Source organism: Pteropus alecto, unplaced genomic scaffold (assembly GCF_000325575.1).
Source record: "Pteropus alecto unplaced genomic scaffold, ASM32557v1 scaffold7, whole genome shotgun sequence".
Classification (NCBI taxonomy): Eukaryota; Metazoa; Chordata; class Mammalia; order Chiroptera; family Pteropodidae; genus Pteropus; species Pteropus alecto.
The window spans coordinates 38,404,118-38,428,511 of record NW_006494614.1 but is presented as its reverse complement, the minus strand read 5'-3'; the positions used below and the strand labels follow the sequence as shown (position 1 = coordinate 38,428,511).

Genomic DNA, 24,394 nt, shown 5'->3' with positions numbered 1-24,394 from the left:
AAACCATACTGATAATTACTTTAAATGTAAATGGTTTGTAAACACTTTAATTAAAAGGCAAAAATTATCAGACTGAATAAAAAGCAAGAAGGTAAAAATTTCTCTCTCTCTCTGTCAGAATTTGACAGAACTAAAGGGTAGAAATACAGATTTACAATCTCAGTCGGATATTTTAACACTTCCCTCTCAGAAACTGATAGAAAAATAAAAAATTAGTAAAGATAAAGAACATTTGAACAACTGTACAAACCAATTTTACCTAATTGACATTTATAGAACACTGTACCCAACAATTGCAGAACACACATTCTTTTCAGAGGTACATGGAACATTTGTCATGACAGACTATATGCTAGACTATAAAACAAGTCTCCATAAATTAGAAGGATCGAAAACATGTAAATCAGAGTTCCTCAAAAGCTCCAAGCCCATGTGGTCCCTGAGATGCTTTTAGGAGGTCCATAAGGTCAAAACTATTTTCAAAATGTTGAGATATAATTTCTTTTTCATTCTCATCCTCTCATGAATATACAGTGAACTTTTCCAGGGACCGAATGGCTTCTGATATCACAATAGATTGAATGAGTAGGCAAATGTGAAGGTCTCGTTGCTTTTTATTAAGCCATACATTAAAGAGGTTTGCAAAAACAACCAATCTCATTCTATTCATTACTTTTTGTTGCTTTGAAAAATATAATTGTTTTTCATAAAAATATTATTTACATTAAAATGTTATTTTTAAATGACTTAATAATTGTTTTTTAAATTTGTTTTAATTTCTAATATGGTAAATATGAACAAACAGAACCACATAAACAAAAGCTCTTTGGGGCTTCAATAATTTCTGAGAGTATAAAAGTGGTGACATCAAAAATTTTGATAACTGCTCATATAGAATATGTTCTTTGACCACAATAAAATTAAATTAGAAATCAGTGAAAATATGACATCTAGACACGCCCCTTCCCCAAGTATTTGGAAATAAAACAACACTCTTTTGAATAATCCTTCAGTCAAAAAAGAAATCTAACCGTTTCTTTTCAAAATGTAAAAAATATTTTAGGCCAAATAATAATGAAACAATATATCACAATTTGTGGGATATAGCTAAAGCAGTGTTTAGAGGAAAACATATAGCTTTGAAGGCCTAAGTTGAAAAGAAGAATAAAATTAACAATGTGAGCACCAGTTTTACACAAAATCTTTTAGAAAATAGAGAAGGGAGAAACATTTGACAACTCATTTTGTGAGGGTAGCATAACCCTTATGCCAATTTGTTAAAGATATAAAAATAAATATGTATAATTTTTCCTGGTAATATATTTAGAAATCTCTTCAAAGAAATCATCAGAGATACAGATAAATATTTAAGTGCAAGAGTTATAACAGTAAAAATTATATATCCAATTATTAGGAACTAGTTAAATAAATTATGACAAGTCTATAGGATGAGACATGGACTTATTAAAAGTATGTTCTCAAAGGCATTAATGCCATGGGAAAGACATAAGTTAAGTAAAAAAATGTAGTCTGATCCTATTATTATATGTAACATTCTCACATATAAAAAGCCTGAAAAGAAATGCATTAAAATATTAATCTTGCTTAATTCCAAATTGGAGGGATTGCCAATAATTTTTGTTTTCTTTTTCCTTTTGACGTTATTTTGCAAATCACCTGCAATGTAAGTGTGTCACTTAAACAATAAGAAAATTCAATCTGTTGTTCCAAAATAAAATTTGGATAATGCAACACCATAATTCACAGAATTATAATTCTCTGAAGAACCTTTAAAATTCATTGGTCCTATGCTTCCATTTTATAGATGGAGAAAGTTGAATTCCCCTTCCCAGGTGGACACACATAATGTACTTCAGTCAAACATCAAGTTAGTGATAGAACAAAGTCTCGAATTTGGATCTCCCTCCTCCCAACAGCATGCCTTTCTCTTTAGGTTACAATGTAAAGAAAATGACATTATCGCCATGTATATAAAAATTCTTCAGATTTAATCACTGCTCTCCAGCTGCTGAGCCCATAAGACTTATTCTGGTTTAAGCCATAAATTCAAATGTAGAGTATTTGAATTTATGTTTAAAAGTATACTATTAACAATCTCAACAAAAATATACAGGGTAAGTATTTTACAAGGAGTTGAGTATTTTTCCTACATGAATTTTAATAATATTTTTTCATGTTATCTAAAATATGCCAATTCACTAGAATTTCAAATTAAGGCAATCCATTACATTTCGAATTATCAACTGCATAAAAAAGACTCAATATTCTATTAGAGAATTCTAGCAAAAAAGAAAAGAAGAAAACAAGTCATTTTTCAAAGTGTCCATATTTCACTCAATGGAAGGTTCAGCTCAAAGATCATTTTCACATGCAAAATTTGACTTGACTTATGAAGAAATATCTCTTAAATAGAAATATTCATAAAGAACAAAAGGTGTATTTCTTTCTTGACATATTAATGAGTAAATCAAGACTGTGCGAAAATAAATCTGTGTGAAAAGATCAAGATCTTTTTTTTTTAGTAAAATCTGGAGAAGATGGCTTGTTATACATAAGACCTGAGCAGAATACTATATTGTAACTTAAATCAAAGCATCCATCATTTTCAACCATAAAGACTAGATTTCCAGCAATGGCACATCTAGTAAAACACCTGAAATGATGTTTGTGTCACTTTCTGTGTTGAGGAAATTAAATGGCCATTTTATGGTGGACTTAAGGTGACTTAATCCAGATACAGTAGGCAATGAGAGGGTGCTTTTTAATTTTGTAAGTATTTCATAAAAGGAGGAAAAAAATATCCACATTCAATGTCAGGATTAGTATGTCAGATCACATCCTTCATTATTGAATTGTACAAAAGAAGCTAACATATATGACCTTTGTTCAGGGGAGAGAAAGAGGAAAGGAAAACAGAGTAACTAAAGATTTCTGATCTAAGATATTTTAAATCCAGTGGCAAGAAAGAAATACATAGATAATACATGTGGATACACAAATGTCCATCTCAGAGAAAGAAAGAACTGTTAATCCTGGAGTCCACTTTGATTCCTCTCTTTCTTTCTCATCCACATCCAACCTACATGCAAATCTGTTGACCGAACCTTCAAAGTCTATCTTAACCCTGATCATTCTTGACTCTTCCACCCCTTGCCCTGGTTTAAACCATCATCTTGACTCTTCCACCCCTTGCCCTGGTTTAAACCATCATCACCATCATCTTCTCTCAATTGGACTAATGCCAGAGCTTCCTCACTGGTCTCCTGGCGTCCTCTCTAGTTTTAATACAGTGTATGCCCACACTGAAACTGGGATGACCTACCTTTTAAAAAGCCAATCGGTTCATGTCATTCCTTGTTCTCACCTCCCAATGACTTCCTATTACCCTGAGAAAAAGATCCACAATTTTCATCATGATCTATAAGAACCTATGTCATCTGGTCCTGGCCCCCACTTGACCTGATTTTCCACTGCTCTCCTCCTTTACTATGTTCCAACCATTAAGATGTTCTTGTTGCTTTAACCCACCAAGCAAACTCCTGCCCCAGGGCCTTTGCACTGTTGTTCCCTTTGCTTGGAATGTTCTTCCCTCGGACCTTCACATGACCTCCTCTCTCACTTCATTTAGGTCTGTCTTCAAATGTCACCTCTTCAGGGTAGCCTTTCCTTACCATTCTGCCTAAAATAGCATCTTCTCTAACACCTCACCCTGCTTTATATTTCCCAGTAGCACTTACTACCACCTTCCACATCATAAATCTGTTTATTTTTTTAGGGTTTCTCCATTAGAATGTAAGATCTATGAGGGTAGGAATATTGATGGTTGCATTCACTGCTGTATCCTCAGCATTAATAGTGTGTGCCAGGCATATAGTAGCTCCTCAATAAATACCTGTTCAATGAATAATGAATGGATGAATGAAATTAGGAGAGAGCTAGAAATTGGAGAAAAACCTGACATTGAATAAGGAATATTGTGTGTGTCGCCACTTCTAGATTCTCTGCCACAGCAATGGCCTATGTTAAAAGATTTTGCTTGGTTTGTAAGCAAGGTGAGCAGGATGGATAGAGGTGCCTGGAGAGTGGTTGAAATGCAAGTGGCTGTCTCATGATGAAGGCAGTTCCTCCTGGGTCTGGGGCACAAAAGTCACCAGCTGCATAGTAGGAAGGGAGTGAGCGATCCCAAAGATATAGCATTTGAGGTGATCCTTTGGGTACAAATTACATAATTTCTGGGCATTTGAGTTTATGTTCTTAAAACAGGAATGGTAAAACTGATTTAATTTTTTATATGCAGAGGCAAGCTGTGGGCTGAACAAAGTCGCTGAAAAGGATATATAGGAGTCACCGCTGCTACAGGAATTGAGTTGAATGGTTCTTGTCTCTGCAAGCAGCAATTTGAAATCCAGATACTGCGTGCATCAATGACATAAGGCAAGACCCTACTTCCCTGAGAGTAAAATACTACATGAGAGTCTTTACGTGGCAGGCATTATTCTAGTCTTTTACACAGCTATTAAACAGTAGAGTTGGGAGTGGAACCCACAAAGTCTGGCCTTGGAATCCATCCACTTAACCGTGAGCCATGCTGCATCTCATGAGAGTGCCAGTTAACTCGACCTTGGGCAGGTCATCCTCTCTGTGCTTCAGTTTCCTATGGTTAGCAACAGTACTACCTCTTAGAGTTGTGAGGCTCTAATGAGTTAACCCATGGAACATGCCCAGAAAAGGTCCTGGCATACAGTAAGCATTCTCCTTTTATCATTGTATCTGTCAGATCAGCTCATAGCATTGGAATTACCGGACCGAATATAGATCTTAACTTTCCCAAAGTCATGTCTCTGGTAAATGGGGCCAAGATTTAAACCCAGCTATATTTGTTCCCAAAGCTCTTGTTCTTACACACTTGCAAACTATTGTCAGCTGTTTCCAGTGCTGGCATCTTCCAAGCATTTGACAGTTCTCAGTCAAAGCTTTCTGCTCACTCCCTTTCAGGCATTTGTTCGTGATATCCGAGTTTTAATTTTGTGCTTAGAACTTGTTAATGATTTAACATTCTGGTCAAAATGTTTTAGCCTGGAACACGTCTTGTTCCAGGAGTGCTGAAATCAACAGGGCAGCTAGTGTGGACATTACATTTTGATTCTCATCTGAGATTCTTAGCAAAGATTTGAAGGAAGCCATGTCCTTGAAAGTCTCTCACATACCAATGCTCCACACTCCAAGAGGCTTTATCTTCTAGCTGCAGCTCTCACAAGATACACAGGTGAGAAATTTAATAGCTCCTCTAGTAAACAGCACACACTGCCAAGTTGGCAAAACAGGCCAGCTCATGGACAGGAAAATAAGTGATTCAGTGGGACCCAGATAATAAATATCTTTGGCAATGATGGATGAACAAAACAAAATACACCTGCATGCAGACTAGATGGTCCAGGGAGTTGGTGGTGCAGATTGTTTTTATTTATTTTTATAATTAGGGTAGGGTGGGTGAGAAGCCAGGAAATTGAGAAGAGTGAAATTTTTCTGTGACAACCAGCTCTCCAGACTTCCCTTCTTACGTCCTCAGGAACTCAGTGTACTTGAAGTATTCTTTGTTCTAGAAAAGGTCAGACACTTTACTTTATGCTGTAAATAAATCACTCTTACCTATAAAATAATGTCACCCAGCTCAGATTATAGCTGGATTTCGACAGGCTCCCAGTAAGCATAAACCATGAGCATAGATGTACATTCAGTGTACCATGAAAGCATTCTTCAGTGGGGGAAGGAAATTCTGGAGTAGGCCCCTACTGGAGTCTCTGAAGGCACAATAATAAGCTAACCACCCCCTCTCTGTTCATAGGAAATGCTTGAACTAATAAACATCCCAAATCCTTTTGGCTTAATCCAGTTGATCTACAATAATCAATATGTTCCAATGACTTTACCCAGGGTACTATAAGTTACAGCTTTAAGACAAAAATGATAGATCAATGGATGGAATAAAGAGGAGGAAATGATTATTTGTACGAAAATCTCTGAGAATGGCCCTTTCCCTTTCTCCCATCATAACTTCCTTCTCCCCCCAGGACTGATTTCAGAGGCGTAGGCCCAGAGCAGTAGAGTTACATAGTCTGGGTCCAAAGACTCCATCTGCCTCTCCCCTTGACTGGCATATTTAGGGCTCCATCACAGTCTGTCAAGGGTCTTCAGCAGACCTCCTTGAGCTCCAATAAATGCTATTTTAAACCTGAACCTCTCCCTAAAACATTAGGTGGAAAAAATAGTCTCAAAACTCTGACTCGAACATTAGTTGTGCTCTATAACTTCATGGAACTCATCCAAGTAAAATTCCCCTAGGGAGATCCAGGCTCTGGGCCAGGAACAGGAAGTTGTCAGGGTAACATGGGGACACGTTGTACCTTGGAGGGATCAGGGAAAAAGAGGGGCTCTGTGACTGAAAAGGAAGAAGACGCATAGAAAGTTAGGGAGGCCTTCGAAGACAAGAGGCATCCATACTACATGTGAAACCTATGGCCATAATCTGCTTCTTGGAGGAGGCAATCTGAAAGACCTGCAGAGACCAGTATGTACAGACGGTGCAGTTGGAGGTGAGGCCAGGTGGAATCTGATGAGTCCTGCATGGATAACCCTTAGTAAATAAGTTTCAGACATGGTGGCAAGGTTCTCCATCATCTTGATGAAAGTTTCATCCCAAATAAGGAGAAATCTCCTTTTTGTAGAAGGTGAAGGCAAGTTTTGTACTCTGATCCATGTTCAGCTTAGGGCTTGTTATGGTTATAAGTGTCCCTATTTAATCTCACAGTTAATACCTGAGAGTGGACACTAGGATGAGATGTGAGGTTTATTCATTACTCTTACTGCTTAACTAATATCCATTTCAACTCTTTTTATAGAGAAAAAGTATGGAAGCTTGCCGAGGACAGTGTTTAATTTCCTATGCAGCAGAGAGGAAACACTGATTTACAAAGAATGGCAATGGTTTACACACATTTGAAGCATGATCGATGAAAATTTTATATACATAATTACGCACACAAGATGTTTTTTACCATATTACCAGACTTTAAAACTGAAATTGTATCTATAAATGACATTTTCAAAACCCATAGAATTTTCTTCTCATTTTTCATCTGGACTTTAATTCCGGGAGTCATAAACCCTAGTTTACTTTCTCAGGTATCAAAGACATCTTTTGTTTGATATAGGATCCAAACCAGGAAATATTTATACAATTGTGAAGTGCAGCTTTCCAACAGTTAAGTTTGCTTCTAAATGTTAGTCACTTTATTTATTTTATTTTTTTTAGGCGAGGCAACCCTCAGTTGACCTCACAGATTGCAAGGACCTTGTCAACTTACAATCCTTTATTTTTTGTTTTTTATGCCTACAGCACCTGGACTTCTTAGGTGGTCTCCCATCCAAGTACTAACCAGGCCTGACCCTGCTTACCTTCTGAGATCAGTCGGGATCGGGCTTGTTCAGGGTGGCATGGCCATAGACTAAATGTTAGTCACTTTTATCTGCAATCTGTTACTAAAAGTTTTAAGTGTTTAGGATGTATATGTATGAGTGGTCTACATTTGCACGCATGTGTATATGTACATTGTGTGTGTGTGTGTATAGAATAAGTCTTATGGTTGATAGGGACATTAAATGGCACTCAGAGCAGAGCTTTTCAACCTTAGCTATTTGGTAGAATTACATGAGGACTTTTTAAAAATCCTGATCCTCCAACTGATGAAATCTAAATAGGTCTTTGGTCTTCTAATTAACGTTATGATTCCAATGTCAATTTCTTGACTTTGATGTTGAACTATAGTTAAGTGAGATGTTACCACTGGGGAAAATGGGTAGAGAGTACAAGGGACCTCTCTTACAACTTCCTGTGAGTCTATAATTATTTTAAAATAAAAAGATTAAAAACGCTGGTGCATAGGCCATTTACTGGACCAATTAAACCAGAAGCTCTGGAGTGGGACCCTGGAATCAGTCTCTTTTAAAGATTCTCAGGTGACTGCAAAGTGAGGCCACGGTAGATAGTCACTGATTTTGTCTAACTAGATTCCTGATATTTAAATGCTTTACAATCTCCTCACACATTGCTTACTATTTTAATAGTAATAAAGCACATTTCAATTACAGAACAAAATATTTATTATGAGCTTTCTAACATTCTAGGAAACCTGCAGTAATTTCTCAGAGGAAAGACTATTATCTGTTGCAGGCAGAATGTTAACTGTAAATAATTCCTAGATTGTATTTGAATAGAGATAAGCTAACCTTTGTGGGAAATGCAGGTATGCAACATGTTATTATGGTATAAAAATATAAACACTTTTCCACAATTAAAGCTGATCATAATTTGTTGTTTAATAGATATGCTTAAACTTCAAAATTTTTTCAGTGCACAACTGGAGTTTGTCTCCACAAACACTCATAATAAAAGTGAAGGACTCTACTTAGATATCAGCCTGAAATAAAAATGAATTCGCAAACAAATTATTTCTCTATCTAAAATTTCATGGTTCTGATCTTGAAAGCTATGTATTAGACCTATGTGCTGTTAGTTATTAAATACTTTCAGAAAATCCCTTCCATATATCCATATGTATGCAGACTGAGAAAAAATATTGTAATAAAAATGGAAAATCATATAATTAAGGAAGTTCATCATTTGGTCATTGCTTCCTTTATTGACAAAATAGGGCACATTTCAAACATTGAAACGAGTCTTTAGAATGAGCGTTACATCTGTCAGGAAACCAATAGAGGTTTCTTAAGAGACTAAATTGGTCACATAACTCCCACTCACCGCTGGCTAAAAACATCTGTCCAGGAAGGCTCTGCATAAGCAATGAACCAGTCCTCCACGTGAGAATGTACAACAATATAGGAAGTAAGACTGCTCTGGAGTAATAAAGTGAAAATTGAAAAAGAAAAGAAATTCTTTTTCACAATAATAACTGCTACCTCTATGTCCATGAACAGGATCGAAAGGTAAGCGATGTAAAAGAAACACAGCTTGGTATCTAACAATTTATGCTTTATCTTAACCTAAGTCTACACTGACATCAGTCACCACACAAGCCGAAGGTCATTAACCATTCATAAGACCACCACAGAAGTAGGCCTACTATTTTTTTAAGGGCAGATGATCTGTTTTATTACAAGCTTCTAGGGAGGCAAATTTAGGACAAACAAAAGTAGATATGGTAACCAATTCAAAGAAGTACTAAATGGAATGATTTCACCTATATTCATGCTGTCTGAGCCCAATTTTAGATCTGATTTCTTCTAGTTACCATAGGTAGTTAAACCTAGGGCAGCCAAATCCTCTAGGATAAACTCAACCTCTGCGGATACCAAACACAAAGTAAAATAGGTTGAAATGCATAAAAAACACCCAAGTTACAGGGTCTGTAGTGAACAGGTAAAGTAGGGAGTACATACTTGAGGGTTTTTTTGTTTGTTTGTTCATTTATTTTTAAATATTTTATTGAGATATAATTGACATATATTAGTTTCAGGGATAAAACATAATGACTCAATATCTATATACATTGTGAAATGATGACCATAATAAGTCTAGTAACATTATCACACAGTGATGAGAACTTTTATGATGAGAACTTTTAAGATCTATTCTCTTAGCATTTTTCAAATATACAATACAGTATTGTTAACTACAGTCACTACAGGCCTGCTATTTTTAACTCAGGTCCTCAATCACATACAGCCATGCTTCTCAGATTTTATTGCACTCATATTTGCCCGAGGATCTTGTAAAAATGCAGATTCTGGTTCAGGGCTGACATTCTACATTTTTAACAAACTCCCAAGGGCTGCTGCTGCTGCTCCAGGGCCACGCTTGGAGGAACCAGCCCCAGTCCGGGCAGCCGGACGGCTAAGTGGTCCCTCGGCACTACCTGAGTGGCCAGGGGAAGGCTGCAGCTGTCCCTGAAATATCTCATTACAGCCGCCCATACAGAGCATGTCTTTGTCACAGCGGCATCGATAGAGTTATATCACAAGAATTAGGCAACATGGTAGAAGAGAAAATGATAAAGCCAGCCCCAGGTTCTTTTCATAACTTAAATATGTTTTGTTTCCTCTTATTACCAAATTAAGAATTATATCTTTTTTAAAAAGTATAGAGGCAGAAATCTGAAATTATGGATTATTCAAAATCTTCTCGAAGCTCGCTGTAAATTCTGGGCTTTGGTTTCTTATGTATTTTAGTGCTTCAGGAAGAGATATCCTACTCTTGGCCAAAAACAAAAATGATGTTTTATGACTTGTAGAATTGTAGTAATGCAATTATTACATCTTTAATATGTCACAGAAATGTCTACTAATTGTTGTGAATGAAACTTGCCAAAGGTCAAACACTGAGTAAATGGGAGAATGAGTAAAAGGGTAACAATGAGTAAGTGGGAAAAGAGGATTCTAACTGAGGGTCTCGCTTTTCACATACTAGCACGCTGCCTCTCTGCAATGAACACTTACAGACGACCACAGATGTCACTTCCCCCTGCATTGTCCAGACCAGTCTTTTCAACTGCCCTGCGAGATAAACATTAAATTATGCCCATTTTACCAAATAAGAAACTGAAGCTCAGAGGGGTTAAGGGACCTATCCAACAGCTAGATAATTAAGTAGAACATTCCATTCTTCCCAATATTTACTTTCTGAGTCCAGTCTTCATTTATTCAATTCCCCTTGTAATTCTGTTGTGATATACTTGTCCCTCTCCTGCTATACAGGTTGGTGATTGCCAGGGACTTGGGTATCTCAGTATTAACAAGTGGAGCAGGCTGCCACGTCATGCTGCCGCTGACAAGACATGAGGGCCCAGCTGGCCACGGGCTGAAGACTAGAGTGAAAAACTCATCCCTGTGTGCTTAGGACAGTCTCATTATAAACACTGAAAGTCCCACATTCTGGAAACCCCCTCCTTAGTTAAGGAATTAGTTAGTCACATTTAATTAATGATTTTAAATATAAGATGGTAACTAAACATAAAACATTCATATTTGGCATATTGCATGCCAGGTACTGAGTGTTTTCAAATCCACATTAACCAGTGAATCCTCTCAGGAGCCCTATGATGAGGGCACTTGTGTTCTCCTTGTTTCAGAGATATGGGAGCAGAAGCCCAGAGAGGCTGACATGTTCAAGGTCACACAGCTAGTAGGTGTTGAGATTGGAATGGTTTTAATTGTCGTAAGGACTTCTTAGCTAGGGCACGAAACCCCTGGCAGGTGTTAGCAACAGGAATTGCAAATTGCTTGGGAAATGCAGAGGACATAAAGAAGCCAAGACAAGGAAATATGCTTCACCTTGTCCAGGGCAGGAAGGCTCAGGCAATGTCTCAGTCTCTCCCAGCTCCCAGCCAAGATATTACATTTCTCTCGCCAGAGGGCGCAGAGGCTTAATGTGAACTGGAAAAATCTATCCAGTCATTTCAGAACTAATTTTTGTATAAAATCTTTAGTTTATTTTTACAACATGCAAATCAGAGGTATAGATGGAAAATTCAATAACGTTATAATCCTGGCAATGCCTTAGGTCTAGGATGACATTTATCCAGGCAAATGCACTTTTGTGGTCCTAGGAATGATGGTTGTGGCATTTTAAAGCTGCATTAGGCCCTGCTGCAGAAATCCTTTACTTTTGTAAATCCTATGGGGTAGACAGAATTTATCAAGCCAATGAAAAATATGCTTCAGTAATAATCGTACTGTGTGTTTGGGGAGTCCTGCCTGCTGACTGCTGTGAGTACACTTCAAAAGGGCTTTGCTGGGCAGCTTGTTTGGGGCAATAGTGGGGGCACTGTAGGGGAGGCACTCCCACCTCTGTGAGGGAAGGCCCCGGGCCCCGAGGCATCTTCAATGGCCAGTCAAAGGGTCTAGGATTCTTCTACTCCAGACCTTCTTCTCCAGCCTTAACTGAGATGTTAAGTTAAAATTTTAGTGCCCAACGTAGTGGGGACATTAGTGAACACTGATGCCTAAACATGGACTTTGGGAAGGAGTTTTTCACATTTCCTCATCTAAAAAGTGAGGCATTAAACTTGATGAGGGATTCTCAGTCTCCCCTGTATATCAAGGAAGAGGCCATTTTACAACCTGCAGATGCCCAGGCCCCATGAGATTTGGTTTCAATTGGCCTGGGTTAGGGCCCAGGGATTGTTTGAGACCCGCAGTGCTTTGACTATGCTGCCAGTGGTGGTCTTCATGGGAACCCCCAGCCTAGACCATACATTAAAACCACCTGGAAAATTAGAAAAAAATCCCAATGCCCCAGCTACACTCCAGGCCAATTAAATCAGAATCTTCAGGGAAGACCCAAATAAGCAGTACCATTGAAAGCTGCCAGGTGATTCTAATCTTATGCAGCCAAGTTGGAGAATCACTCAGCTAGATGGCTAGGGGACTATTCCAGTGGGAAAATCCTGCTGTATTTAGAGTCCTGCCGTCCATTCCACATTTAGCGTTCTGCAGCTCCCTCTAATGCAGTTCGTTCCCAAATACAAGGCCCTCAGAATCGTAGGTGGCTTGTAAAAACACAGACTTCTGGTCCCCACCCTCAGAAGTTCTGATTCATTAGTTCTAGGGTGGGACGCAAGAATTTGCATTTCTTACAAGTTCTCGAGTGATGCTACTGCTGGTGCAGAGATCACACTTAGGAAACCATTTCTCCAAGGCATAAAGGGCACTAGACTTCAACATCAGATAGAACAGAACCCAGAACAAGTAATTTTTGTTGGAAAAAGATAATCAGATAAGGAAAAATAATTACACAGGGCTGCCATCGCCAGCACCACAGACAGCTTCTGGACAGTTACTGTGTGATACAGAGATACTAACTGGATGCTAAAACGCAAAGATGATGGTCTGAGAAGTGAGAAGGTAGCAAAGACACTTCCTCTCTGTCAACATTTGGCCTATAGCCTAGAGCTATTTGTCAGTCCAATCGCAGGAAGGTAGAAATGTTGAAGCATGTGCCGATTTCATCAATAATTTTATTCCGTTAACACTCTCTAGTGTATTTGCTTACAATCTTTCAACTATTCATATTTTATGAATTGGGTTATTTATAATATTTGTTTTCTGGATGCATGTATTTAGATATATTCAAACCATGTCTGAACACATAAAAAGTGCATAATTATTGCTCTCAATGGTTTGGGATTCTCAAAAGACAGAACTTTCAGGAATGAGGAAAAGGACTGTGAAAGGGGATGGACAAGGAGACTAACATCAACTCTGGGAGAGTATGACCTATTTGTATGAATATATCTTGTTTCGTTCTCACACACACACAAAAATAGTTTGATAACAGAAGTTACAATGCACAGATGCTAGAGCCAAGACTCAGAGAACACAAATCATTTGTCTAAATTCTCAGAGCTCCAGGAAGAAGAGCCAAGATGTGCACCTGGGTGTGTCTGACTCGAGGCCCAGGCACTGTCCCTTATGCCAACATATCCTATTCCATTATTTCTTCTACTCAGAGGCTCTGCTAACCTTCCTAATCTAGTGCTTCTCAAACTTTAATGTGATAAGAACCCCAATTGTTAAAAATGCACATTCTAGGGTAAGGCCTATGATTCTGCATTTTCTTTTTCTTCCCCCCCTCTCTTTAATCCCCGCCCCACTTCCACCCCTGACCAATGGATGTTGCCGTTTCCCCTTAAGAGCTGGATCTCTGAAGGCGGGGCGTCTTTTCCCACAGGCTAGCGGTGCTCACCCGGGGCCTGGCGCACCCTGGGCCTGGCACTGATTCTGCATTTTCAAACCAGCTTCCAGATGTCACAGATGCTGCTGGTCCGGGAACCACACTTTTTATATCAAGGTCTTAGGAGATGTGAGTTTCAAGAAAGCTTTATGTGAATGAGAGGAGACAATAAAATTCCCAAAGAACTATTTTGTATAAAACATTGTAAGTCTATAAAAACTGGAGGATAAAAGCGCACAGAGGCCGGACTTACAAGATACAAAACAACTTTGCGCTTTTAAACAGCCAATCACCATCTGCATGGTACCAAACTGCAAATGAACCGTAATCCGTATTGCTCAATCTAATGAATTTTCACTTTGCTACAGTGGTGAAGGGTCTGTAAAAGTGGCTTACCCATTGATAATAGAGAGAGAAATGCACTCTTATACATGGTTCTAATGTATGTTTTAAAATGGTCATTTAATTTGTGCAATGGTGGCTGGAGAGTAATGCTGTAATAACAGGCCTTCCCTCTATCCCAATGTATGTGTAAAACTGGACTTGGATTTTCAGAGAAATGATTCAACTATAAATTTCCTCCTTCTGCCCCATTTTGCAATTCTCTGAACAGAGACTGTCCGATTCATGAAATGTTAAATAAAGTCTGTTTGTAACACCCAAATTGTCTTCTTTCATCATTTTTAACACATGCAAAGTTAAATGGAACATGCAAAGGGACTTCTGTTCATAACACATGGGGGTCTCGTAGAGAGAAGCCACCATCTCAACATGTAAATTATTATCGGTACGGCTTAAGAAATGCTATAAGAAATGGAAATACTCAGTTGAATGTACCATCAGGAGTGCATTTTATTTGATTATTTTTCGTCACAAGCCATTGATAATTCTAGGCTTATTAAATCACACTATCAGGTAGAATTATTATTTTTTTATCTTTTTAAAGACAGTTCCGAAGAACACCTCTTCTTGCCAATAAGTATCCTAGATATCTAGTGATAGCCTGAAGGTTACATGAGGTGCTGACCTATTTAGAAAGCTCTTGAAGCCCCATTATTAAAATTACGCCACTGTGGAACTTCAAGGGCTTGGTGAGTTAAGATGAATTTAAAATATCAGTTCAAGATCAAGTTAAATCATTTAATTATTCTGATCCATTGTTTTCAGACAAGATAGAGAGTCATTCTTTCATTTCTTTTTCATACTGTTGAATCTCTTATCAACAGTAACAGTTGATCTACTCCATACATCATCTTTTAAACTAAATGGGGATTTCTCTTCTTGATTTATTTTTTCTTGCTCTTGAAATACATATAATCTCAGATTATAAGATCGCCAAAATAAACTACATGCAGGCTGATATTTCTTTCTTCTATTTTCTGTGTACATTGTAATTTCCAATTTTTTTGACATAGCTGGCAATTAATTCTAGCATTTTGAAATGCATGTGTGAGGCAAATGATAATTAACAACCAATGTATCTTGGCTTACATTCTCCTAAATTCATCTTCAAGTTCCATTGGCTCCAACAAACTTCTCTACTCTCTGCTCTAAATTGCACATAGTGTCCAGATATGCAATTTAAGAGCTGTTTATCTTTCAGTCTAGAGCAGCGCGGACAAATTTTTTTTCTGTAAAAGGCTTCTTGAGGCTTCATTATTCCACACTCAGATCACCTTTCTTCTGGACTTGACCTTGGCACGTATCTCTAGTCTATACCCAGTGACTAACACCCTGCTAGTGCCGCCTCACACTCCTGTGCTCCACTCACGCTCCTGACCTTGCCTGTTTCTTTAGTTTTGCCTGCTCCTCTGTCCTCGTTATTCTGTTTGCCTTCTATAGTAATCCCCTACTCTTCTCTGCCCTGCCATGGGCCCCAGGAAGCTGCCCCATGGAATGCATCACCCCAGTTCCCTTATCTTCTGGCTTCTGGTTGAGGTCAGCCAATGGGAGGCTCCAGCAGGAGATCAGTAGGCAGGGAATAAAAGAATTGAGGTATGTTTGTGTTCTTGTGTGACACAGCTCCCTTTTGGCAGACTATCCCAGCTCCTGCTATGCCTCGTGGTGCTATTGCTCCTCCTTGTTTCTTAGCCCCAAGGCTGGTAGCACCTCCCACCTTTGCTAGCCTTTGAATGCCTCAGTACCCTGGTTAGTTATTATAGTGCTGCCTTCACTTCAGTGAGAAGTCTCTTCAGTAAGTCTCTGTTTAAATCTTCTGAGTGATTCCATTTCCTGCTAGAATCTTAATTGACAGATGTGCTGAATCTTCACCTTTGTGCACTACCCCCAGAACTCAATCAGTCTCCAGGTCCAATCCATAGTTAACTTTCCATATTGGACATGCTTTGCCAGGGCACCTTCAGCATCACACAGGCTTCCTGCTTCTTCAATTTATACTCACTGCCCAATGGGCTACCTTTTCGTGATTTAACTGAGGGGTCTTAACCTGAGATAAGTGGATCCAGAAGGGTTACATAGGTAGATTTGGAGGGGGATACATGTATACTCTGACATTGTATAAAAACTGAGTATTTGTGCAATTTTCTGGAGAGAAAGTCTGTATCTTCTTTCAAATGCTCAAAGGACTATGACTCAAATGGCTATAAATTATTTTTAACTAAAGATGGAAAGTTCTGCAAATTGGAAACAACTTTACCATTTCAATTAGTGATGCCTGATTCTTACAGTGTTTTACTATAGCCTAAGCAGTGATTTCTGACAATTCTCTATTTATACAGAGAATCAACTCTGTTGGGTGTCCAAAATATAACCTTGGTTCTAAATAATTTTGAGAACAAAATAAGCAAGTATAGATGGTGGCCAAATAGTAACTCTTATTAATCACAAAGACTAGCTAGCTTAGTGTGAGCTAACTATCTTAGTAAGAGATAAATGGGTCTGGCCAGACTAACTTCTCCAATCACAGGCAAAGCTGGGCTAGGACAGACTTTTCTACAATGAGTTTGTCCAGGTAAGACTTACACTGAGGACAGAAGAGAATTCCTGCTTCTTTCAGGCAGGATAAATAAATAATAAGCTAAGCTAAGCACTTCCAATCCCCCCCGCCAAATTTACCAATTAGATATGTGACTCTACTGCCTCAGAGGTGAGTGAATAAAAAGGTGTAGAGGGACAGTTGAACGCCCTACCAGCAAACTATGTTGGTTTTCCTATTCTGTGTCCTAAATTATACAAGATTTATTTATATTAATACCTACCATGTGACACCTCAGAAGTATAAGCATGAGTCTGCTCTCATGCCTGTGACTGTGTATTACGCTTTCATCATTTTATTTCATGGTATTGCCAGGCCAGTTCTACTCAACAGCCGTTCACCACCCAATATTAAGGCAATTTATGAGAGGAATAAAAATGCTAAGTTGAAAAATCAATACCACTTATAAATAGAATTTATTCATGCTAAGTGGGAGTATCAGAACACTTTTGACTCAAATAACAGAAAATCCAACTCAAATTAGTTTAAATATCATGTAGATTATTTAGTTTGCATAGCTTGGAGCCTGGGTGCCCATTAGTAAGCTGACCACCAACAAACAGGATAGGATAACTCTTAGACTAGTCATGCTATGGTGGAGACCAAGATGGGGTCAGTTTCCCCTGAAGCACATGAACTGAATGTGAGAACAGTGAGTATACCCCCCCAAAAATGGGGGTCCCTAGGAAGAAAAGGAAAGTGAATGGCAGAAAACCAACAAGTCCAAAACAGTTGTCGCATTCAAAGTTGTTCTTTTTATGGCATGTTTCTGTATAAATAACATTTTGGCCATCACTGAGATCTAGTTTCAATCAGTTGAATTTCATAAACAAAGAATAGAGCACAGATTTTCAATAAAAATGTGTTGAATAGAGACCAAATGTACTAAACCATCGTATGCATGGCCTGGAACTGGGGTTGGACTAGATAAGCACAGAGACCTATTCCCACTCTACTTCAAAATTAACTTATAGAAATTCTATGTACTATAATCAAAGGAAGAATTCTCTCCCAGGCAGCATGCCCAAGGATGTTTCTTATTACCCAGTCAACTGGGACTGGAGACACAAAACAGATGGGGCAGAATAAAATGGTCATGACCACAACAGCAGTAGATATCATTTGTCGAGCACCTCCTCTGTACGAGGCTCTGTGCTAGACATTCGAAAACATTTTGTCATTTAATTTAAACACTGCAACAATTTTATGAGCTGGGGATTATCTCACTAATTTACAGACCAGGAAATGGAAGCTTGGTGGTAAAGCACATTGCCCAAGATTACCTCTGAATCCAAGCATGCCGTTCTGCAGCCCTCAGACAAAGAGCTGTGCACATAAAACAAGACCACTTCAGAGACTCTACTTGTTACAAAAGAACAGCTCCTCAAAAACCATGCCAACTACTAGCTGTCAAGTAGCTACTTGTAGGTCCTGGCTAATGTCCTGCTGGATCCTTTAACTATCAGAAGTATAGGTTGCTCTATTTGTAAAGTAAGGAAAATAACGTCTGAGCCAAGGATACTGTGTTTTCTGAGCTTATAGGAAGATAAAGATGAAATGGTATTTCAGACATGTAAGAGACAGTAGAGATCCTGAGGTCAAAGGAAAATGAGTCCCAGAGAAAAAGAGTCCCTTGTCCCCTGTCATATTCCTAGCGAACAGAGGAGCTGGGGTCAGCATCCAGATCTCACATTGTTGAACCAGTGCTCACTCTGTACATCATTAATTACAAACACACCCTAGCAGTGAGCTACAGTGAGGCCATTGGACAATTTAGCATTATTTCATGAAGATCATTTTCTTTGAGTTCCTAATAAATTACTGTTAATTTTTGTTGTTCAACAGGCAGTTTGGTGGTTGACAGATAAACTAAAGTAAAGCTACAGGGTTAAGAAACATAAAACCTGAGACTCTTCTGCTGTATTAGGTTGGTATTTTGTTTTTCACACAGTAAGAATTAACTAGTCATTAAGCAAAGGAAAACATACCGCTACGTTTGCCCCCACGTTTTCCCTTATCTTGAAATAATTAATCAAAGAAGTCAGTGGTATGGTACTTTACATATCTAGTAAAACACAAACAAATAAGACAGGGACACCTAAGAAAAGTAGCAAACATAACAGAGTCTTAAAGTAAAACTTATTGACTGAGATGTATGTATGTATAAGGAGACAGATGATGAGTCAGACTCTGTCTCTGTTCCTCCCCGCACCCAACCCCACCTCAAAACTCTACCCTCATCTCCCCTCTCTCCCTCCCCTTAGAACCAACCCCAGACCCGTCGAATACTTCAAGTGAGATCTGTCCCCAGATGTTCCAGCCAACAGATGCTGTCACAGCAACATCCCTAAAACTCTACTGCCGCCATGTCAACCCAGCACATTGATGCTGCCTGCACTACAGAACTCAACATATATATTGTAATGATTTCATTGTTTGCACCCCCTAGGAGACGGTAAGCTCCTGGGGGCAGGGACCATATCTTATTCTCTTGATTTTTTTCATGGTATAGCACACTGTTTAGTATATAGAACATACTAATTGCAGGATATGCAAATTCCTCAAAACCTGCTATGGCTCCCCCAGTACCTACTACATCAAAAACCCTTTTATTTTTCACCCGCCATGCCTTCTCCCATAGGACATGGAAGGTGAAATATCTTTCCCTGGCTTTTCCTGCTAAAGAAACTCATCTTCCTTGAATCTATCTCAGGCCTCCCCAGTTGCTCCCTCTTCTAAATTTCTATGGCACAATTATGTTCTACTTTGTACTGTTATTTTAACATTTCATACATATCAGTCCAGCTCTTTAACAGAAAATCGTTTTTAACATTTTTTCACAGAGCCCTATACAATTTATGCACACACACACGCACGCACACACACACACACTCACACACACTGATGCTTCTTATTTGTTGTACAAATGAATGGATAAAATATGAGACCAATAGATTGTAACATCACAACTATTTTCAGCCCTATGAATCTAGGATTGATTTTTAAAAACTGATTTCCAGATTCTATAGGTTAACACTGTAGAGAAGCCTGTGTTTTGACAATGAAAATAAATAAAACCAGTGTGAAAATTCACTCTTCCCATTTTAAACTTAAATTCATCAAGCCTGCCTGTTTGTTCGACACAGCCCAGAACTTTTCCTTATCAAACCGTCCTTGTCAGAGTATTGTTTAGAAGCTGTAGAAATGCGACGCCTATTTTTCAAATAGACCAGTTACAGAAAGATGAAAGAAAATATCTTTGCTGGAAAGGAAAAAAAAAATCCACTTCGGGTACTCACAAAGTTCAACTCATGAAATTCCATGAAAAATCACTGCATGGTTCTTTGGAAAAATGAAACCGGCCTAGAATACTCTTCCCACATCTACCTGTTATACTTTTCGAATCACATTTTCTCAGCCTGCATAGTCTTCCTCCCAAACACATACATGATCATGCCTTGCCCAGGATTACATTGTTCCCCTGTTCAGAATCCTTCAGCGGCAACTCATTATCTGTGAACTGAAGTCCTTAAGAAACGCCTTTCGAAACCTTCTTAAACATGGCCCTTGTTTACCTTTCTGGCATATTCTCTGCCCCATGCACCAACTTAACCAGCCAATCTGCCGCTAGGAAGACAACATCTCATATTGATGCTTCTACATCAGCGATCAGCAAGCTTTTTTCCCTGAAAGTCCAGGGAGTAAATATTTTAGGATTTAAAGGCCATATCATCTCTGCCAAAATTACTCAACTCTGCCATTGTAGCACAAAAGTATCTGGAGCCAACATGTAAAAGAATGGATGTGGCCATGTTCCAATAAAACTTGATGGCAACAGAAATTTGAATTTCATATAATTTTCACATGTCAGGGAATATACTTCCATTTTTTCAATCATTTAAAAGTGTAAAAATCATTCTTAACACCTGGACCATACATTTGGCAGGATAGGGTCTACTGGCATAGTTTGCCAACTGCTGTTCTATGACATAGTACCTGTTCTTCTTGCCATGTTTCTTTTTCTCTCATCTACAAATCCATTTTTATTCTTCAATGCCCAACTCAAATGCTCCCAAGCTCCCAGGAAAAAATATCAATTCCTCTCAGTGGTGAATTTGTGCCTCTTCCTTTCCGCTCCCCAGAACCTTTTGGTTATACCCCTAACAAGGAACGTGATGTAATCAGCTTTGGCTGTTGTTATTTGGAACTCACTAGATCATGATCCTCTGTGATCTTATGTCTAATTCGACTTCACATGAACTTCACATCCTCTTCCCGCTGCTATACAATGTCTAAGGCAGAGTCGATGCTCAGTAAATGTTAATTTAATTCTAAAAATTTGTTGCTGCCTCTTTCCAAAACCTACCTGGAGTATTGATAATAAAACCAAACTCGAGCACTAAGATCATGAAATCTAAGGTGAGCAGATCCTAAGGACTGATGCCATGACTGAGCCTGGGCTCTGCACCTCCTTTGCTAAAAGGTAAAGATAATAATTCCAAGGTCTCATTAGAAAGGAGGAAGCAGACTACATATTCAGCAGAAGCAAAGTTTTGTTTCTTCTTTCCCTCCCAGCATTAACTTTTAAAGGCAGTGGCTCATATGGATATTTGTGTAGGGCATTTGGCAACAGGCTGGATATTGTCCTCTAAGACAATTAATATTGCAAACAGGATGTGATTTTTATGTGGCTGTATCTCAGAATGACTTGGGAAATGCAAAGACAATTCCACAAGGAGACGAGGTCTCAGGATGCTGCTTTCCAGAGCTATAACTTGAAATGTTGACAGAATTTAGAATATACTCAAGGCACAGTGGGGGACCATGTCCTCCAGCCTATCTTCCCTAATGCCTCTTCTGTAAGGTTGGAGGCCCATGTTTGATAGGCTGCAAGCTGAAGACTGGATCCCTGGGCTAACTTCTAAATGAGAGAAAGGTAGAACTGACATTCTCTCCTGAAAAATGGAGGCGCTGAAACACACTGTCCCCCAATTGGACACTCAGAGGAACGTGCTGACAAGGTTGTCGGCATGTTCCAGTGGAAGCCTGGATGCTCCTCAAGCACCTGTTCAAAGATTTATTTAAGACTCCAGAGATCTCCTCCAAAGAGCCTAGTGGAAGTGACTTTAGCTTGGAAGATGTTCAGAGTGGGCAGTGGCCCATCCTGGCATAATGCTTTCATAATGCTTTATTACAAGACTGAATCAGAGTAGCAGAATTCTCAGAACTGGCAGGGTGAGTCAGCTATGAAGTGTAGCCTAAGTTAAAGAACAAGGGACTTGGTGTACAGTGTTATTTATTATTAACGAACTGAAAAAGACCATCAAAGCCAAGAGCCCAGCTGTCTTTTTCTGGCAGAAGTTAGCTAATGGGGCAGAATGCCTCTTGAGGTCACTCCCAATTTGCGGTATCGATACTATTTAGTCAGCATAAATAAGGAGCTTACTTCTTGCTTGTTACAAAGCATTTACATTCACTTTAGCTAAAATCATATTAGCCCATTATACTAGGAGTTATAAAGATGGGGGCTAAATCCTGACCAGCCTAGGACGTCAGGGAGGGAAGGACAGTGGAGGGTACTAGTTCAGAGCACACAATTTAGAATCAGAAATCCCGACGGGACCACTTATTAATTATCTGACCGTGGGTTACTCTATCTGCTCTATGCCTCAGTTTTCTCATCTACGAAATAGAGATACTGATAGTGACCTCATAAACTTGTTATAAGAATAAAAGAATCACTACGTGTGTAATACACGAACACTCAGAAAATGTCAGCTGCTCCTATAATTATTTGCACGCCCCACAATATCTGCCATAGCAGCTTGCACACAGTAGGCGCTAGCTAAATATTTGCTGATTAATTAGCTAATTTCTTGCAATTAAGCTGATGACCATTCATTTGCTAATCATGATGCCAGTTCAGAGAGGCTGAGATTTGCCTCACAGATGCCGTGAGTTTCATGATCTGTTTATAAATAGTAAAAGCTTGTCACTTAAAAATGGCTTCTTATGAGTGAGTAAACACAAGAGAGGGAATGGAATGTGATAAAAGAAAACTTAACATTTTTTAGCATTGACAACTGAAGCCAGAGGCTGCTCAGCAAGCTAATGAATACCAGGCCCAAGGTCTGAGGCACTCAAAAAACTGTAATGCTATTATTATTACCTTTATACCTCATGATCTTGAGATTTGGCTATAGTGATTCTGTCTTGATAGAAATACAGTGTTTACAAGAGTATTAATAACTTGAGATTTATGTACATCCCATACATCTTAGGATGTATGGACCTGATGATGGCAATGAGTCCTATAATCTTGGAATATTTATTTGTAAAGTGTGAGACACTAAATAGAACTATCACATTTGGTGGTGCAAGCTGTACACTGCACAAGCCTTAGGACACAAGTCACATGGACCAAGAAGTCCCTAGAGTTATGAAGTGTGCAAATCATTGTTGCTGCAGCCCCAATAAATGGTGCTCAACCCTCATATCTGAAACCTTCTTGTTCCTCACTAAAGATACTGAACCTAGAACAAAAGTTTCTTAAGAACAAAATTGGTATACATTTTGAGGAGATATTCAGCAAACGAATCGGCTAGTAGTGTTGATGGACTAGAGAGTTATTCTTTATGAAAAACTGGCTAGATTATTTTGGGTCTATCTAAAGGGTTCTAAGCCTAACGTGCATATTGAATCAAATTGTTTAAATAGTGACCTGGCATTCAAAAGAGGCCTTCCAGAGAGCAGTAGCCAAATAGGGACATACTAAGCTTTATAAGTTGATATGATTAATGAATCAAATTAGTTCTGGCCCTAACTGAGGAGTGTGCATGGATCTAGAAAATAGAAGGCCGGTGAGTGAAAATTATAAAGCTGGAAGAAGTAGGTCTCCAAGCGGGCTGAGGGAGTTTGCTGATTATGTGGTTACAGGAAACCTGCTGGGCCTGAAACACAGGAAACAAAGAGGCTCTGCTACTGGGGAGAGAGGCTGACTCCTTCCAGGCACGACACTCTCTGGACACGAGATACCAGTGTGAAATGATTTACTCTCTGAAAATTAACTACTCTGGGTCTCTCAAGCACCATCCAGGAGTGAAGAGGTTCTGGAAAGCACAGCTAGGGACCACAGCTACATCAGTTCAGTGACAGAAAACCTCAACGGTTCTAGGAATAGAACATAAAATTACAAGCATTAGATAAAAGAATTGTGAGGGTCTAATTTTTTTTCCTCTGTAACTCATTTTAGCTCAGGTAATTTCATGTAATCCAATTACAAAAAATGTTAGTGTTTCCTGATGAATATGGTTTTTATGGCTTTATAATAGCACTAAGAAGCATTCTCATTTAAATGAAATGATGTTTAGGGGATTTGAATAATTGTCTCAGATTTAAGCTTGACTCATTATTAAATAAAAATACTTAGCTTTCCTCTCCTTCTCCTTTATCCCAATCTGTAGCCTAACGGCACCTTATTTCCAGGTAGAAAATCAAAGCTTTAGAGGGAGCACAGTCAAAAGCCTGAGTGTTGTTACTGATGGTGGCCCTGTTAAATGTAATTAAGCTTCAGGAAAAATTCATTTCAGATCACTGTGTCCTTGGGATTTTCCCCGGAAACGGGAAGGACT

At 38.8% G+C, this 24,394-nt stretch overlaps 1 protein-coding gene and 1 pseudogene across 2 annotated transcripts in view; both read right to left on the bottom strand.

Annotated features, from left to right (window-relative positions):
• RCAN2 (regulator of calcineurin 2) overlaps positions 1-24,394 on the bottom strand; it is a 238,032-nt gene that overhangs the window by 113,045 nt on the left and 100,593 nt on the right. The gene's annotated exons all lie outside the window — the stretch shown is intronic.
• LOC112474720 lies at positions 7,409-7,527 on the bottom strand (annotated as a pseudogene).